Genomic DNA, 18,911 nt, shown 5'->3' with positions numbered 1-18,911 from the left:
CCTCAAAAGAAGTGTTCTCTGCTTTGCAGACCTACAAGCCTAGGCATATGTATTCATTCCGTCACCTTCCTTGGTGACACGTAGGCCACCAGTGTCCTACCCCACTGCTCTTCTTGAAATTGGAAGACAGGGTCATGGCACTTTTAAGACTGGACAGCATTCAGGCACAAGTTTATGGCCTAATGCATGTTCTCCACATCTCTTAAGGGGAAAATGTAAAACCTCAGATGAAATTTAATCATCTTTGTGCATTAACTTTGCTTTCTCTTTCAACTTCTTTAAAAGAAACACAGAAAACCTCTTAACTATTCGTGAAGACTTGGGTCATATGATCTGAGCTGAACCAGACACATCACTAGAGGATAAAAAGGCAAGGAGAGGGCCCCGTTCAGACAGTTTGCTAATTGTCTGGCCCAGCATACATGGTGCCTATTTGTTAGAGGCTTTTCTTATTGGTTATTGGTAAGAACTTTCTTTTTTAACTCTTTCTCTAAGTCAGATCAGTGAAAAGCATACTGTTTGACACACATAAATTTTTTTGTGCTTTAAATTTTATGTTATCTAAATAACCTCCCTGGAGTTTCTCTTCCTTGTACGAAGATTTAAATCAACAAAATTTTCATTCAAAAATATTTGTGGGTGAATGATGATATTCCTACTGTTTAATTTGAATTATTAAACCGTAAAAAGCTGAAGAACACCCTAGATCTCGAGATCTGGGGTGAAGAGAGGGGAGAGGAGGAGAGATTTAAGGGGTAGAGATTTAAACAGAGATGGACAGAGGTAAAATGAATGGGCAATGCTAAGAACAGGGACTAGCGAGTGAAATGACCAGTGTTTTGAGAAAGATTCTGAAGTAGCAGAAAGACTAGGCTAAGATCGGAATATATGCAGTATCCACAAGAAGAAGGCCATTGTAATTGTAGAGTGGAGGTGGGGAGGAAAATGCTTTCTTTTTACCCTCCAGCTAGATGTAGACATAAAACACCCAGAATGTTAAAGCATTATTTTATTTCTGGGAAAAATACTCAGCTAGGAAAGAGACTGTGCTATTCTTTGGGTATCCTAAGTGCGCACACACTCCAGAATCATCTGCACCTGTTCTTCCCAAGTGGGAGGTCAGCACTCCCGCTTTTGAGTTCCATGTCTCATAGTTATTAGGTGATCTCATGGAGGACTCTCACGAAACCTGTAATCCCTGCTCCAGAGGACCCAGTGCTCTCTCTAGGCACCTGGAAACACACACACACAAAGAAAAATACATATACTTTTAGATTGATGGGAAGTTTGGAAAGCTAATATGCAGAAAAATATCAAGCATATAACCACGGTTGGAATAATGAAAAAATAAGAGAAATCAGAGATGTCTAGTCCAGCCCCTGAAGCCCACCCATAGGCTTGAAATTCCTATGCTTTATATGGCCATTTAAATTACTTGGAAAGCCTGTTCCTTTCTACCCTCTGGTCCTTTCCCAATAACTATTCTGCTATAGTTGGACATTCTCCAATACTGTGTTAAATTATTTCCCCACCTTCAGGTCTCTGCCGTTCCCACAACCCACAGCCCCATTAGTCAAAACTGACCCAACCTTCAGTGGGTTCGAATCCCACTGTCTCCAGGAACCTTAGCATACTCTCACTTCCTCCTCCTCCTCTATATTTTGGTCCTTTCTCACTGGGGCACCTTTGATTGACAGATCAATTCCTGGTCCAGTAGAACACAAGTTCCTGCAAGAGAGTGGCCACACATAAGGTACCTATGATTGTGCACTGCCACCGCACAGATGTTGGTGCTTTGCCAAAAGTAGTATTGAATAGGCATCTGATTGAATGAACAATTTTGTACAGAGTCCCTATTGTGCTTTTGGACCAAACCCCTTGTCTCTTTCAGTCTCAGATGCCTCTGCTATGAACAGAGGATAACAGCACAGGCATACTCCCCAGGTGTGCAGGGAGAATAAACCAATGACTGAAAAGCAATTTAAAATTGTAAAATGAGATGCTATATATAAATGTTACATAATCAAAATCATTTCCTTCTGTATTATGTTTTATTTGGCTTTATAGCTTCAAATCCTTTGTGGGTTTCAGGATTTCACAGATGTAATACCACTCACATTAGTACCTAGATTCTCCTGGGTAATAAAAAATTTTGTGTATTATAGATCAGAGCTACTTTTCTTTGGCACACTTACATGCAAATCTGTCACAATTTGGGGTATTCATAGTAACTACTGATAAAATTCCTTTCTAAGGGAAAATCCATTTTTTCAGTCCTTGACTGGCCAGTTATTATTCTAATACTTTTGCCTCTAGGGAACTAGCTCCCATTAAGTCTAAAATCTGGGTGATGAACATCAATTTCTGGGAAGCCTAAATATTCTAGGAGCTTTACAGTGAGACCTGGAAATGGCTTGGATTTAAAGCTCTGTTTGTTTCCTGTGGTCTTCTCTATCTTCGTTTTGAGTGTTACCAATCACTCATTGCAATGTGATGTGCTAGAAATCAGGAAAGATATGGGTCAAGTCTTTCACATGAAAGCGAAGCAGTACGAGTTTAAGATGTATTTTCTTCCTTAATGTGTTCAAGTAGTTTCCAATAGCAAAATACATTTCCCTGTATTACCTCCAGCACCTATGAGGAACTTTGGGCCTTCGGGTACACAGCCTACTATTATTCCTAGAATTAGAAATTCTGAGCAAGGGGAGTCCTTACATGTTAAAGGATTAAGGTAGAACACTGTATTCAATAAGGCTTAGTAAGTATTGTTACTAGAGGGACTTCCAAAAGCCTGGTCTTGTGCTAGCTCTCGCTCAAGCTTCATAAGCGGCTAATGGGGCAAACCCCATCACCCTAAAACTCCCAGTCTCAGCAACTGGATTTCCAAAGAGGACTTCTTCACATAGCCTGAAACTCTTCCTGTTCTAATTCTACCTATGATAGTTAATTTTATGTGTCAGTTTCACCAAGGCACAGTATATCCTGATTAGACATTATTTCTTGATCTTTCCATGGTGCTGTCCTGAGTAGTCTGACACAAGCTACAGTTAGTTATCCGGGGTGAGGAACCTCAGGAGAGAAAATGCTTCTATCCAATTGCCTATAAGCAAGGCATTAGTAGGGCATTTTCCTGATTAATGATTGATGTAGAAGGCAAAGCCCACCTATGGATAGTGCTACCTCTGGGCAAGAGGTCCTGATAAGCAAGCTGCAAGAACAAGCCAGTGAGAGTTCCTGACTCCAGATACCTCCCTGAAGGTCCTGCCCTGATTTTTCTACCTGACGGCCAAAAACTGTAAGCTGAAATAAAGTGGTTTCTGGATAAGGGTAGCTTTGGAATAGGTAGACTCAATAGACCGCCCTCTCTAACATGAGCATCTTCCACTCTGTGCAGGCTTCAGGGCACAAAAAAATTCATTTTTCTTCCTGCCTGCTTGAGCTGGAGCACTACACATTTCTTGAGTTTAAACGTGGCTTTGTGACTCCAGCTCACCTGATTTTTTAGGTCTCTAGGGAAGGAGAAAAATTAAATCACTGATTTTCTGACAAACAACAGATTGTAGGAGTTCTTGGCCTCCATAACTGAGTCAATTCCCAACAGTGAGTTTCTGTGTGTGCACATGGAGATCCCATTGCTTCTACTGCTCGAGAGCTCCACAGTGGAGTTAGTTCCCCACCCCTACCCAACATGTGACCTTCCCTTTCTCAGTGGCTGCCTAAACCCTCATGATTGTTCATCGTAAGGGCATCTTGTTTTGTTTGTTTTGTTTTGTTGTTTTGGGACTGGATCTCACCATGTCGCTCCAACTGACCTGGAACTCACTATGTAGACAAGGCTGGCTTCAAATTCGAGATCCATCTGTTTCTGTCACTCCAGTGCTGGGATTAAAAGTGTGCCTCACTATGTCCAGCTTCATTACGAAGTTCTAAAACCAGGAGTATGTGTTTGTTTTGAATTTCCCTTGGTCAATTCCTTGCCAGCTTCTGTAGTTTTTCACTGGGCCATCATTTCTCAAGGTCATTAGAGTGTCTCATCAGGCTCATCCTTACTGGTATAAAGTTTTAAGAAATTGAGCACAGTTTTTCTTCTGAGAATGTATGTTGAAATCCCAAGTTCCTGTGGAACAAAAACTGCTCTTCCCTACCCATTTCTGTTAGCGCATTTTATCATGGTTGGACCTGTACCAATCTAACCCTCAAATGGAGAAGTTGCTTTGACATCCAAGCAGAAGACGAGTGCATTGCTTTGTGGATGCTGACACTGACTGAAGATGCTGTGCCATCAATATCTGTTACGAAATCCTCTCCTAGTTGATGTGTCCAAACTGACACCATACTTCCTCTGGCCAAAAACACCTCCATGATATTTTGTAGTCTGTGCAGAAATTAATATTTCAGACTCCTTTATCATTAGTTATCCCTCTCATTTGTGTGAAATGGGTCAGAAATACTGCTGCATTGTCATACACAGGAAACTGTTAATGAAGTTAATGATGTGCTCAAGGCTTCAGAATGAGTCCCAGGCAAAGCTGCTCTTAGAGTCTGTAGCTTCTGGCAGGTATTTAGAAAGTTTTGCATTTCTGTGCAAGATCTTTTGGGTGGTCCTTTAAAAATGTAGACAATTTTCAAAGTAAATCTATGCTGAAAGAGATGGTGGGGATGGAAGAAAGGGAAACATGTCTTTATTTAGGTACGTTTTCCAACTCTAGTTCTGCTTCAACTCTTCCGAGAGAGAGAGAGAGAGAGAGAGAGAGAGAGAGAGAGAGAGAGAGAGAGAGAGAGAGAATGGCCATTTTACATGTGCCAACTTTTTTGTGCAGTAGGTCCTCTCCTTCTTCTCTGAGAATCAAGCTCAAGTCACTAGGCTGTGCATCAAGGACTTTTACCTGGTGAGCCCTCCACACAGTCCCTGTAATATGTGCTTTAGTTTGCTTTTCTCTTGCAGTTATAAATACTAGGGCATAGCAGTGGTGACTCATGCCTTTAGTTCTAGCACCTAGGAGATAGATCTCAGAGTTTGAGGCCAACCTGATCTATAGGGGAAATTCCAGGACAACTAGGTCTACACAGAGAAACCCTGCCTCAAAACACAAACAAACAAGCAAACAAAAGAGCTATGACTTAAAGCAACCTGTGGAGGGAAGAATTTATTTGGCGGACATATCTTAAGTCAGAGTCCACTGAGTGGAGGCCAGGCAGGACCTGAAGCAGAAACCACAGATGAACACAGCCTACTGATATGCTTCCCATAGCTTGTTCATATTGTGCTCTTACACACCCCAGGACCACCTGTCAAGGCATGGCACTGCCCACTGTGGTCTGAGACCTTCCACACCAATTATCAGTCAAGACATTGCCACAGGTCAATCTAATGAAAGCAGTTTCTCAATTGAGGTCTCCTCTTCTCAGATGACTCTAGCTTGTGTTGACAAAAGAAAAAAACTAACCAACACAGTTGGTTGTATTCTCTTTAATATCTTTTTAAATGCTTGGCAGTCAAAGAGAGATGGTAAAGGTCCTTTCCTCTTATTCCATTTATAGGACAAGAGTCCAATGGGATCTAAATAGATAGAAATTGCATATGTAGGAAATTGTCCAGAGCATACTATTTCTCCATTTCAACCTCACATTCTTCCCCTTGTGGTGTACTATTATAAATGCGAAGCATTTGCAGTGCATAGTAACCATTGTCCTGGGGTCCCCCTTGAGCAGCTAAACACAGTAAGACAACTCTGCCAGCTGTTTTACAGTCAAGGAAGAAAGGGTAAACAGAGGTTAAGTGACTGCCAGAAGCACTCGCCATGACAGCTGTTCAGATCAGAACTTGTGCCTCTTACTGGTCACAGCCTATTGAAAAGCTCTAAAGTATACAGCTTCTCAGAGAGGGATGGCGGTCCCTGAAAACAAATTTGCTTAACATCCACAAAGGAAAAATCCTGCATCATGGTTCTGATTTTTCCCATTCTTTTTAAAATATGAGATTTTTTTTTTTTTTTTAGAAATGGATACATGAGCCTCTATGTTTACATCATTTCCACCCGTCTGCCAGCCCCTTCTGGGCCCTCCCTATGCCTGTCTTTGTGTGTGTGTGTGTGTGTGTGTGTGTGTGTGTGTGTGTGTGTGTGTGTGTGTGTGTCTGTGTGTGTGTGTCTGTGTGTCTGTGTTTGTACACATGCCTTTGAATCTGTTTAGTGTTGTTCATATGTGTATGTATGTTTATGGCTGACTGCTTACACTTGGATAACCTATAAAGAGGTTATCCCTGAAAAAGACTGACCCTCCCTCTGCCAGCAGCCAATAATTGCCTATAATTCTCCATCTAAAGGTAGGACCTTATGAGATTCATCCCTCTGTATTGTATGTCCACTGGTATTGTTATTGTTCAGATCATGTTTAGACAGCCATATTGTTGAAATTTTACAGGTATAACCCTCTGTCATACATAAAAGTCACCATCTCACAATAGACAATGTGACTCTTCCAATTTCTCTGCCCCCTCTTCTACAGTGCTCCCCAAGCCTTGGCAGTGGGATATGCGATGTGGATATATCAGTTGGGGATGAGCATCCAATGGTCAGTGTTTTTCTGAATTTTGGCCAATTGTAGATGTTTGTAATAGTTTCACTTACTAACAAAAGTTCTGATTAGGGCTAAGAAGTATACTTATCTGTGGGTATAAGGATAAGTATTTAGAATACAGTTAGAAATTGTATTGGCTTGGGAAATCATAGTCAGTTCCTTTTAGGGTCAGTGACAGTAACCAGCCACAGGTAGGTGGATAGGTTTACAGCTCCAGACATGAATCCCCTCCTGAAGAGTGGGCTTTATGTCTAATTAGTTTTTGTTAGATAGCCTATGGCTCCTGGGAGCATTTTTACCCCAGGTGCTGTATCTCTACCCTGTATCTCTGTATCTAAATATGAACCTGGCATCGGCAAGTTAGAACATGTAGCCTTTGTCTTTCTGAGTCTGGGTTACCTCAATCAGTAGAAGATTTTCTCTAATTTCACCCACTTATCCACTCACCTTCAAATTCTATATTTTTGTTTATATCTGAATAGATTTTCACTGTGAAGATGTATCATTTCCCTTATCTATTTATCAGTTGAAGGACATTTGGGTTGTTTCCGTTTTCATAGCTATTGTGACTAGAGTGCCACTGAGTATGGCAGAAGCAGTTATCTCTGGAGGATAATATCAAGTCCTTTAAGTTTCTGAAGAAAGAGGTTGTGGAAGACACTAAAGATAGAAAGACATCCCGTGTTCATAGTTTGGCAGAAGTAATATTGTAAGAACAAACATCTTACCAGAAGCAATCTACAGACTCAATGCAATCCCAACCAAAATCCCCACAACGTTCTTCACAGAAATAGAAAATTTCCTAAAATTTATATGAAAACATAGACCCCAGATAGCCAAAGCAATTTTGAGAAAAAAAGAACTATGCTGGAGGGATGACAAGCAATATTACAGAGCCATAGTAATAAAAACCAGCATGTTACTTGGTACAAAGACAGGCATGTAGACCAATGGAACAAAAGACAAGATCCGAACACAAGTGCACATAACTAGTGCCATCTGATATTTGATAAAGATGTCAAAAATGCACACTGGGATAAAAGGCAGCATCTTCAACAAACAGTGCAGGGGAAACTGGATGTCTACATATGGAAGAAGAAAATTAGACTTGTATTGTTACCTTGCCTGGATCAAAATCAACTACAAATCGATCAAAGATGCCAGTGGGAAACATGAAAGGCTGAAACTTCTAGAAGAAAACATAGTGCCCTACAAGATACAGGTGTAGGAAAGGACTTTGAGAACAGGATAGTATTTCCTTAGGAATTAAGACCAACAACAGACAAAGCAGACACAGAACCAACAGTTCTGTACAACAAAAGAAATAATCAAGGGAAGAGGATGCCTACAGAGTTGGAGAGAACCTTTGCAACTACTTATCTAGTAGACTATCGCTGTTCATGATATATAAAGTAGACTACTGCTGTTCATGATATATAAAGAACTTTAATTCAGAAATCTAACAACCCAACTTAAAAATGGCTGCAGATCTAGATTCTCCAAAGAGGCAATATAAATGGCTGAGAAATATCTTTTTAAGTGTTCAACACCCTTAGCAATTAGAAAAATGAAAATTAAAACTACTTTGAGATCTCATCTCACCCCAGTCAGAACAGTGAAAACCAACGAAAGGAGTGATAACAAATGCTGGGCAGGATGTGGGGAAGGATGAACCTTCATTCACTGATCGTAAGATTGCAAACTGGCACCTCTCAGAATCAGTGTGAAGAATTCGCAAAACGCTAAAAGTAGGTCTCCCCTCCAACCCCAGCTATACCACCTTTTTCATCCTTAAGCCATTCCACAAACTTCTCACCCCTTTGAGTGGAAGAAATTTTAATAAATAGGCTGGAAGTAAACAAACGACTTTCACACCCAGGCCTCGGGGGTTTTCTTTCTGTTTCCTGTAGACAGTGTTTGCCTAAGTTCCTGGTACAGGAAGAGATCTTGTTTCCACTCATAGAATATCAGGATAACACAAACTCGATAGATTATGATGGGAGCTAGCAACTAAAGGAATGTTCAGTCTTATGTCCAAGTGATAGGCTCTTGTAGAAACTGCACACAATAAAAATAAAATAAAAGTACAATACAATGAAAGTAAAAGATGGTGTGGAACCAGCTGGTTGTCCAGTGTCAAATGGTCAGCTGTAAAAACTACAAGTAACATTATATAGAGTCAACAGATTATACTTAAGAATATATATGTATTTATACATATAGCATGTGATAACAATTAATGAAAAAAAAGAGACCATGAGCTTGAAAAAGAACAGGGAGCAATGTAACAGGAAGGTTTAGAGGGAGGAAGGAAAAAGAAGAAATGTATACATTTTAATCTCATAATAAAAATGTTTTTCAAAAAGATGGTGTGAAAATAGTATAAATGGGGCCGTCTGTGCTAGTTCATTCTTAATGTCAATTTGACACAAACTAGGGCCATTTGAGAAGAAGTCTTAACTGAGAAGATACCTAGACAGGATCATCTGTGGGCAAGTCTGAGAGGTATTTTCTTAGTGATTCATGTAGCAGGGCTCAGCCCAGTGTGGGTGGTGCCACCAGTGGACCTGTGGGCCTGGATGCTTTAAGAGAACAAGCTGAGCAAGCCATGAGCAAAGCAGGCCAGTGCCCAGCATTCCTGTGTGGCTCCTGCATGAGCTCCCACCTCCACCAATCTGCCTAGAGCTCCTGCTCTGACTCTGTGGATGATGACCTATCAACTCTAAGATGAAATCGACCTTTCCCTCCCGAGTTGTTTACGTCACAGTAATAGAAACCCTAGCCAAGACATCATTTGTTCTTAAAGAGAAACTGAGATGTACAGTTAATCTAAGAACCATGGATGGATAAATCTATCTAAGGAAGAGGGAAATGGAAAACTAAACATGAAAGCTATCTGTTTCTTATTTACTGGAGGAAATTTCTTTCATTTCCCCCTCAGCAGCTACTGTGTGGAATCATCAGCCAGTGGTTGACTCCTACTACCAAAGTGACTTAAATTTTTCCTAGTGCTCAAAGCAAACCCATATATCACAAGTGCTGTACTGGCTCTACTAAAATGATTTTTAATTTTTTTTTATATATATTTTTTATTAACTTGAGTATTTCTTATTTACATTTCAAGTGTTATTCCCTTTCCCAGTTTCCGGGCCAACATCCCCCTAACCCCTCCCCCTCCCCTTCTTTATGGGTGTTCCCCTCCCCATCCTCCCCCCATTACCACCCTCCCCCCAACAATCACGTTCACTGGAGGTTCAGTCTTAGCAGGACCCAGGGCTTCCCCTTCCACTGGTGCTCTTACTAGGATATTCATTGCTACCTATGAGGTCAGAGTCCAGGGTCAGTCCATGTATAGTCTTTAGGTAGTGGCTTAGTCCCTGGAAGCTCTGGTTGCTTGGCATTGTTGTACATATGGGGTCTCGAGCCCCTTCAAGCTCTTTCAGTCCTTTCTCTGATTCCTTCAATGGGGGTCCCGTTCTCAGTTCAGTGGTTTGCTGCTGGCATTCGCCTCTGTATTTGCTGTATTCTGGCTGTGTCTCTCAGGAGAGATCTACATCCGGCTCCTGTCGGCCTGCACTTCTTTGCTTCATCCATCTTGTCTAATTGGGTGGCTGTATATGTATGGGCCACAGGTGGGGCAGGCTCTGAATGGGTGTTCCTTCTGTCAAGAGAAGGTCTTCTTTTTTTTGTTTTTTTTTTTTTTTTGTTTTTTTTTTTTGTATTTTTTTTTTTTTTTATTAACTTGAGTATTTCTTATATACATTTCGAGTGTTATTCCCTTTCCCGGTTTCCGGGCAAACATCCCCCTCCCCCCTCCCCTTCCTTATGGGTGTTCCCCTCCCAACCCTCCCCCCATTGCCGCCCTCCCCCCATAGACTAGTTCACTGGGGGTTCAGTCTTAGCAGGACCCAGGGCTTCCCCTTCCACTGGTGCTCTTACTAGGATATTCATTGCTACCTATGGGGTCAGAGTCCAGGGTCAGTCCATGTATAGTCTTTAGGTAGTGGCTTAGTCCCTGGAAGCTCTGGTTGCTTGGCATTGTTGTACTTTTGGGGTCTCGAGCCCCTTCAAGCTCTTCCAGTTCTTTCTCTGATTCCTTCAATAGGGGACCTATTCTCAGTTCAGTGGTTTGCTGCTGGCATTCGCCTCTATATTTGCTGTATTCTGGCTGTGTCTCTCAGGAGCGATCGACATCCGGCTCCTGTCGGTCTGCACTTCTTTGCTTCATCCATCTTGTCTAATTGGGTGGCTGTATATGTATGGGCCACCTGTGGGGCAGGCTCTGAATGGGTGTTCCTTCAGTCTCTGTTTTAATCTTTGCCTCTCCCTTCCCTGCCAAGGGTATTCTTTTTCCTCATTTAAAGAAGGAGTGAAGCATTCACATTTTGATCATCCGTCTTGAGTTTCGTTTGTTCTAGGGATCTAGGGTAATTCAAGCATTTGGGCTAATAGCCACTTATCAATGAGTGCATACCATGTATGTCTTTCTGTGATTGGGTTAGCTCACTCAGGATGATATTTTCCAGTTCCAACCATTTGCCTACGAATTTCATAAAGTCATTGTTTTTGATAGCTGAGTAATATTCCATTGTGTAGATGTACCACCTTTTCTGTATCCATTCCTCTGTTGAAGGGCATCTGGGTTCTTTCCATTTTCTGGCTATTATAAATAAGGCTGCGATGAACATAGTGGAGCACGTGTCTCTTTTATATATTGAGGCATCTTTTGGGTATATGCCCAAGAGAGGTATAGCTGGATCCTCAGGCAGTTCAATGTCCAATTTTCTGAGGAACCTCCAGACTGATTTCCAGAATGGTTTTACCAGTCTGCAATCCCACCAACAATGGAGGAGTGTTCCTCTTTCTCCACATCCTCGCCAGCATCTGCTGTCACCTGAGTTTTTGATCTTAGCCAATCGCACTGGTGTGAGGTGAAATCTCAGGGTTGTTTTGATTTGCATTTCCCTTATGACTAAAGATGTTGAACATTTCTTTAGGTGTTTCTCAGCCATTCGGCATTCCTCAGCTGTGAATTCTTTGTTTAGCTCTGAACCCCATTTTTTAATAGGGTTATTTGTTTCCCTGCGGTCTAACTTCTTGAGTTCTTTGTATATTTTGGATATAAGGCCTCTATCTGTTGTAGGATTGGTAAAGATCTTTTCCCAATCTGTTGGTTGCCGTTTTGTCCTAACCACAGTGTCCTTTGCCTTACAGAAGCTTTGCAGTTTTATGAGATCCCATTTGTCGATTCTTGATCTTAGAGCATAAGCCATTGGTGTTTTGTTCAGGAAATTTTTTCCAGTGCCCATGTGTTCCAGATGCTTCCCTAGTTTTTCTTCTATTAGTTTGAGTGTGTCTGGTTTGATGTGGAGGTCCTTGATCCACTTGGACTTAAGCTTTGTACAGGGTGATAAGCATGGATCGATCTGCATTCTTCTACATGTTGCCCTCCAGTTGAACCAGCACCATTTGCTGAAAATGCTATCTTTTTTCCATTGGATGGTTTTGGCTCCTTTGTCAAAAATCAAGTGACCATAGGTGTGTGGGTTCATTTCTGGGTCTTCAATTCTATTCCATTGGTCTATCTGTCTGTCTCTGTACAAATACCATGCAGTTTTTATCCCTATTGCTCTGTAATACTGCTTGAGTTCAGGGATAGTGATTCCCCCTGAAGTCCTTTTATTGTTGAGGATAGCTTTAGCTATCCTGGGTTTTTTGTTATTCCAGATGAATTTGCAAATTGTTCTGTCTAACTCTTTGAAGAATTGGATTGGTATTTTGATGGGGATTGCATTGAATCTGTAGATTGCTTTTGGTAAAATGGCCATTTTTACTATATTAATCCTGCCAATCCATGAGCATGGGAGATCTTTCCATCTTCTGAGGTCTTCTTCAATTTCTTTCCTCAGTGTCTTGAAGTTCTTATTGTACAGATCTTTTACTTGCTTGGTTAAAGTCACACCGAGGTACTTTATATTATTTGGGTCTATTATGAAGGGTGTCGTTTCCCTAATTTCTTTCTCGGCTTGTTTCTCTTTTGTATAGAGGAAGGCAACTGATTTATTTGAGTTAATTTTATACCCAGCCACTTTGCTGAAGTTGTTTATCAGCTTTAGTAGTTCTCTGGTGGACCTTTTGGGATCACTTAAATATACTATCATGTCATCTGCAAATAGTGATATTTTGACCTCTTCTTTTCCGATCTGTATCCCTTTGATCTCCTTTTGTTGTCTGATTGCTCTGGCTAGAACTTCAAGAACTATATTGAATAAGTAGGGAGAGAGTGGGCAGCCTTGTCTAGTCCCTGATTTTAGTGGGATTGCTTCAAGTTTCTCTCCATTTAGTTTAATGTTAGCAACTGGTTTGCTGTACATGGCTTTTACTATGTTTAGGTATGGGCCTTGAATTCCTATTCTTTCCAGGACTTTTATCATGAAGGGGTGTTGAATTTTGTCAAATGCTTTCTCAGCATCTAATGAAATGATCATGTGGTTCTGTTCTTTCAGTTTGTTTATATAATGGATCACGTTGATGGTTTTCCGTATATTAAACCATCCCTGCATGCCTGGGATGAAGCCTACTTGATCATGGTGGATGATTGTTTTGATGTGCTCTTGAATTCGGTTTGCCAGAATTTTATTGAGTATTTTTACGTCGATATTCATAAGGGAAATTGGTCTGAAGTTCTCTTTCTTTGTTTTGTCTTTGTGTGGTTTAGGTATAAGAGTAATTGTGGCTTCGTAGAAGGAATTCGGTAGGGCTCCATCTGTTTCAATTTTGTGGAATAGTTTGGATAATATTGGTATGAGGTCTTCTATGAAGGTTTGATAGAATTCTGCACTAAACCCGTCTGGACCTGGGCTCTTTTTGGTTGGGAGACCTTTAATGACTGCTTCTATTTCCTTAGGAGTTATGGGGTTGTTTAACTGGTTTATCTGTTCCTGATTTAACTTCGATACCTGGTATCTGTCTAGGAAATTGTCCATTTCCTGAAGATTTTCAAATTTTGTTGAATATAGGTTTTTATAGTAAGATCTGATGATTTTTTGAATTTCCTCCGAATCTGTAGTTATATCTCCCTTTTCATTTCTGATTTTGTTAATTTGGACACACTCTCTGTGTCCTCTCGTTAGTCTGGCTAAGGGTTTATCTATCTTGTTGATTTTCTCAAAGAACCAACTTTTGGTTCTGTTGATTCTTTCTATGGTCCTTTTTGTTTCTACTTGGTTGATTTCAGCTCTGAGTTTGATTATTTCCTGCCTTCTACTCCTCCTGGGTGTATTTGCTTCTTTTTGTTCTAGAGCTTTTAGGTGTGCTGTCAAGCTGCTGACATATGCTCTTTCCTGTTTCTTTCTGCAGGCACTCAGCGCTATGAGTTTTCCTCTTAGCACAGCTTTCATTGTGTCCCATAAGTTTGAGTATGTTGTATCTTCATTTTCATTAAATTCTAAAAAGTTTTTAATTTCTTTCTTTATTTCTTCCTTGACCAGGTTATCATTGAGTAGAGCATTGTTCAATTTCCACGTATATGTGGGCATTCTTCCCTTATTGTTATTGAAGACCACTTTTAGGCCGTGGTGGTCCGATAGCACGCATGGGATTATTTCTATCTTTCTGTACCTGTTGAGGCCCGTTTTTTGACCAATTATATGGTCAATTTTGGAGAAAGTACCATGAGGAGCTGAGAAGAAGGTATATCCTTTTGCTTTAGGATAGAATGTTCTATAAATATCCGTTAAGTCCATTTGGCTCATGACTTCTCTTAGTCTGTCTACATCACTGTTTAATTTCGGTTTCCATGATCTGTCCATTGATGAGAGTGGGGTGTTGAAATCTCCCACTATTATTGTGTGAGGTGCAATGTGTGTTTTGAGCTTTAGTAAGGTTTCTTTTACGTATGTAGGTGCCCTTGTATTTGGGGCATAGATATTTAGGATTGAGAGTTCATCTTGGTTGATTTTTCCTTTGATGAATATGAAGTGTCCTTCCTTATCTTTTTTGATGACTTTTAGTTGGAAATTGATTTTATTTGATATTAGAATGGCTACTCCAGCTTGCTTCTTCTGACCATTTGCTTGGAAAGTTGTTTTCCAGCCTTTCACTCTGAGGTAGTGTCTGTCTTTGTCTCTGAGGTGTGTTTCCTGTAGGCAGCAGAATGCAGGGTCCTCGTTGCGTATCCAGTTTGTTAATCTATGTCTTTTTATTGGGCAGTTGAGGCCATTGATATTGAGAGATATTAAGGAATAGTGATTATTGCTTCCCGTTATATTCATATTTGGATGTGAGGTTATGTTTGTGTGCTTTCATTCTCTTTGTTTTGTTGCCAAGATGATTAGTTTCTTGCTTCTTCTAGGGTATAGCTTGCCTCCTTATGTTGGGCTTTACCATTTATTATCCTTTGTAGTGCTGGATTTGTAGAAAGATATTGTGTAAATTTGGTTTTGTCATGGAATATCTTGGTTTCTCCATCAATGTTAATTGAGAGTTTTGCTGGATACAGTAACCTGGGCTGGCATTTGTGTTCTGTTAGGGTCTGTAAGACATCAGTCCAGGATCTTCTGGCCTTCATAGTTTCTGGTGAAAAGTCTGGTGTGATTCTGATAGGTCTCCCTTTATATGTTACTTGACCTTTTTCCCTTACTGCTTTTAATATTCTTTCTTTATTTTGTGCGTTTGGTGTTTTGACAATTATGTGACGGGAGGTGTTTCTTTTCTGGTCCAATCTATTTGGAGTTCTGTAGGCTTCTTGTATGCCTATGGTTATCTCTTTTTTTAGGTTAGGGAAGTTTTCTTCTATGATTTTGTTGAAGATATTTACTGGTCCTTTGAGCTGGGAGTCTTCACTCTCTTCTATACCTATTATCCTTAGGTTTGATCTTCTCATTGAGTCCTGGATTTCCTGTATGTTTTGGACCAGTAGCTTTTTCCGCTTTACATTATCTTTGACAGTTGAGTCAATGATTTCTATGGAATCTTCTGCTCCTGAGATTCTCTCTTCCATCTCTTGTATTCTGTTGGTGAAGCTTGTATCTACAGCTCCTTGTCTCTTCTTTTGGTTTTCTATATCCAGGGTTGTTTCCATGTGTTCTTTCTTGATTGCTTCTATTTCCATTTTTAATTCCTTCAACTGTTTGATTGTGTTTTCCTGGAATTCTTTCAGGGATTTTTGCGATTCCTCTCTGTAGGCTTTTACTTGTTTATTAATGTTTTCCTGTGCTTCCCTAAGTGTGTTCATGTCTTTCTTGAAGTCCTCCAGCATCATGATCAAATATGATTTTGAAACTAGATCTTGCTTTTCTGGTGTGTTTGGATATTCCATGTTTGTTTTGGTGGGAGAATTGGGCTCCGATGATGGCATGTAGTCTTGGTTTCTGTTGCTTGGGTTCCTGCGCTTGCCTCTCGCCATCAGATTATCTCTAGTGTTACTTTATTCTGCTATTTCTGACAGTGGCTAGACTGTCCTATAAGCCTGTGTGTCAGGAGTGCTGTAGACCTGTTTTCCTCTCTTTCAGTCAGTTATGGGGACAGAGTGTTCTGCTTTCGGGCGTGTAGTTTTTCCTCTGTACAGGTCTTCAGCTGTTCCTGTGGGCCTGTGTCTTGAGTTCACCAGGCAGCTTTCTTGCAGCAGAAAATTTGGTCTTACCTGTGGTCCCGAGGCTCAGGTTTGCTCGTGGGGTGCTGCCCAGGGGCTCTCTGCAGCGGCAGCAACCAGGAAGACCTGTGCCGCCCCTTCCGGGAGCTTCAGTGCACCAGGGTTCCAGATGGTCTTTGGCTTTTTCCTCTGGCGTCCGAGATGTGTGTGCAGGGAGCAGTCTCTTCTGGTTTCCCAGGCTTGTCTGCCTCTCTGAAGGTTTAGCTCTCCCTCCCACGGGATTTGGGTGCAGAGAACTGTTTATCCGGTCTGTTTCCTTCAGGGTCCGGCGGTGTCTCTGGCAGGGGTCCTGCCGCTCCCCCACGGGAGCCCAGAGGCCTTATACAGTTTCCTCTTGGGCCAGGGATGTGGGCAGGGGTGAGCAGTGTTGGTGGTCTCTTCCGCTCTGCAGCCTCAGGAGTGCCCACCTGACCAGGCGGTTGGGTCTCTCTCTCACCGGGTCTGGGAGCAGAGAGCTGCTGCGGGCCGGGATCCGCGGGTGTGGGACTTCCGGTAAACACAGAACGTGCCCGGTCCTAGAGAAATTCTGCTTCCGTGTGTCCCAAGCTCACCAGGCAGCTTTCTTGCAGCAGAAAATTTGGTCTTACCTGTGGTCCCGAGGCTCAGGTTCGCTCGTGGGGTGCTGCCCAGGGGCTCTCTGCAGCGGCAGCAACCAGGAAGCGATTTTTAATTTTTTAATACTACAACCGTGTGTGTGCATGTGCATGTGCACGTGTGCACTCTCACACACGCATCATGCTACACATGTGGAGGTAAGAAGTCAATTTGAGGGGAGTCAGTTCTATTCTCCTATGGGGAGCCCAGGGACAGATCTCAGGTATTCAGGCTTAGTAGCAAAATACTCTTTACTGTCTGAGCCAGCCAACCAGCCAAAAGATGGTTTTAAAATAACAATTAGCACCTGTGAAAAACCCTCCCAGGGTGTGATCATGATGAGCACTGATAGCCAACTTCTCTAGTTACATCATAAGTGTGAATGGAAAAAGTCCAAAGAAATACTCTTCTTCCATGGGCACATCCTGATTATCCCAGTCAAAGATGATGTTTCCTGACAGCCCTCAGCGAAGGGGCTTCCAGAGAATCGTGAAAGCAAACAGAAGAGCATGGGCTTAAAAGAGAGATTGAAATTCTCCTGCTTGCTGTAGTTTGGATCCAAGACACACAGGTTGGAGGATTGGTTCCCAGCCTGTGGCACTCTCAGGAGGTTGCAAACACTTTAGGAAGTAGGGCCCACTGAAAGGACACTGCAGTGTTTCCATCCGTCTCCCTTCTCTGCCAGGCCCCCTATACTTGGTTACCATTGAAGTGTGCAGTGGTGTTCTACCTAGGGCTTCCACCATGAAGCACCATGCTGCCATCGGCCCGAAGAGGTCAAGAGACCATGAACTCTAACTGTAAGCCAGGACAACACTTCCTTGGGTATTTTGTCTCAGGGAGGAAATCTGACTGATGTACCACTAGAACCAGGAGTAGTCTTCCGAACCTTCTTCTCTGATTCCTCCAGACCTGTCCTCACCCCAGTCCCACTCCGTCCCAGCATGAACAGAGATTCATATGTTCTCTTCGCTTTATCTACCTCTAAATTTTTGTAGGCAAAGCCGTTCCCCTTAGTCACTCCACAGCTTCAAGTGATTGTTGGAATTGAATCTTTCTTATCTGTACCAGTCTTTTGGTTCAGTAAGCAAGACAGAACTTAATGTGCAGGTTTGACATTACTAATTTTTACAGCTTGTTAAGGGCTATATGGGTCCCATTTTTCCCCTTCTGACAACAAGAGGCCTATGGACCTCTTTCCACAGAGTTAAACCAAACCCATGCCAGAGCTCACCTAAGAGTTGCAGCTTTCTCAGCTACTGGTGCTGTTTCATTCCTTGCCAGATGAAAGCTGGCCTTTTACCTTCCTTCTCCCTGGTGACCTCATCAGAGGCTTCTCCTGAGACATGAGCTATAAAGGAGAAAGTTGTGGAAGCCAGATGGCCATTGAAATTATACCTGCAGCTCTCTCACACATGAATAGTCATCTGTACTGAAAGACTACGTAGTTCCTTAGAGTTTCTCAGAGCTGAGACAGTGATCTGAAGTGCCTGGATTGGAAGCAAGAGTGTGGAGGTGGGGGACACGTGAGTGGCAGACCATCAGGAAGTTTGGCCCCTTTCCTATACTGTTGTGCATTCCTGTTAATACAAGTTGGATGCACAACAAGTACAGGTCTAGGCACAGATTGGATCTGCCTACCCTAAGAAGACAGTCTAGGACATGCTCATATTCTAAGCCTTAGTTAGACAGCAATACTCTTTGACTCGTGTGTGTGTGTGTGTGTGTGTGTGTGTGTGTGTATGTGTGTGTGTGTGTGTGTGTGGTGTAGTCTTAAAACCTGACTAAAAAGACTATTCTGGCAAGACTGAATGAAGCAGGGGAAAGCCAACAGTGGTCTAAAGGCTCCCAGTGCACTCCTAACTACCAGCTATGAGCCGCTTCATGCCTTCATCCTAATCAAGGTTTTCCAAAGGGGAGAGAGGGAAATGGAGAGTCCGACGGATCTGGCCTGCTCTGCGGTTTTCTGTCCAAGAAGACGGATAGTTTTGGCTTCTCGATATTCCTGGAGGACCAAGCAGACAGCCACAGAACCCACTGTGGCGGATGGGAAGTGCATGGGACGCCTTTGGGCATGAGAAGGCTT

At 42.0% G+C, this 18,911-nt stretch overlaps 1 long non-coding RNA gene across 2 annotated transcripts in view; it reads right to left on the bottom strand.

Moving 5' to 3' along the window:
• LOC102547544 (uncharacterized) overlaps positions 1-18,911 on the bottom strand; it is a 47,003-nt gene that overhangs the window by 26,941 nt on the left and 1,151 nt on the right.

This window comes from Rattus norvegicus, chromosome 18, assembly GCF_021556685.1.
Source record: "Rattus norvegicus strain SHRSP/BbbUtx chromosome 18, alternate assembly SHRSP_T2T, whole genome shotgun sequence".
Taxonomy (NCBI): domain Eukaryota; kingdom Metazoa; phylum Chordata; class Mammalia; order Rodentia; family Muridae; genus Rattus; species Rattus norvegicus.
This window is presented reverse-complemented; position numbering and strand designations above follow the sequence as displayed.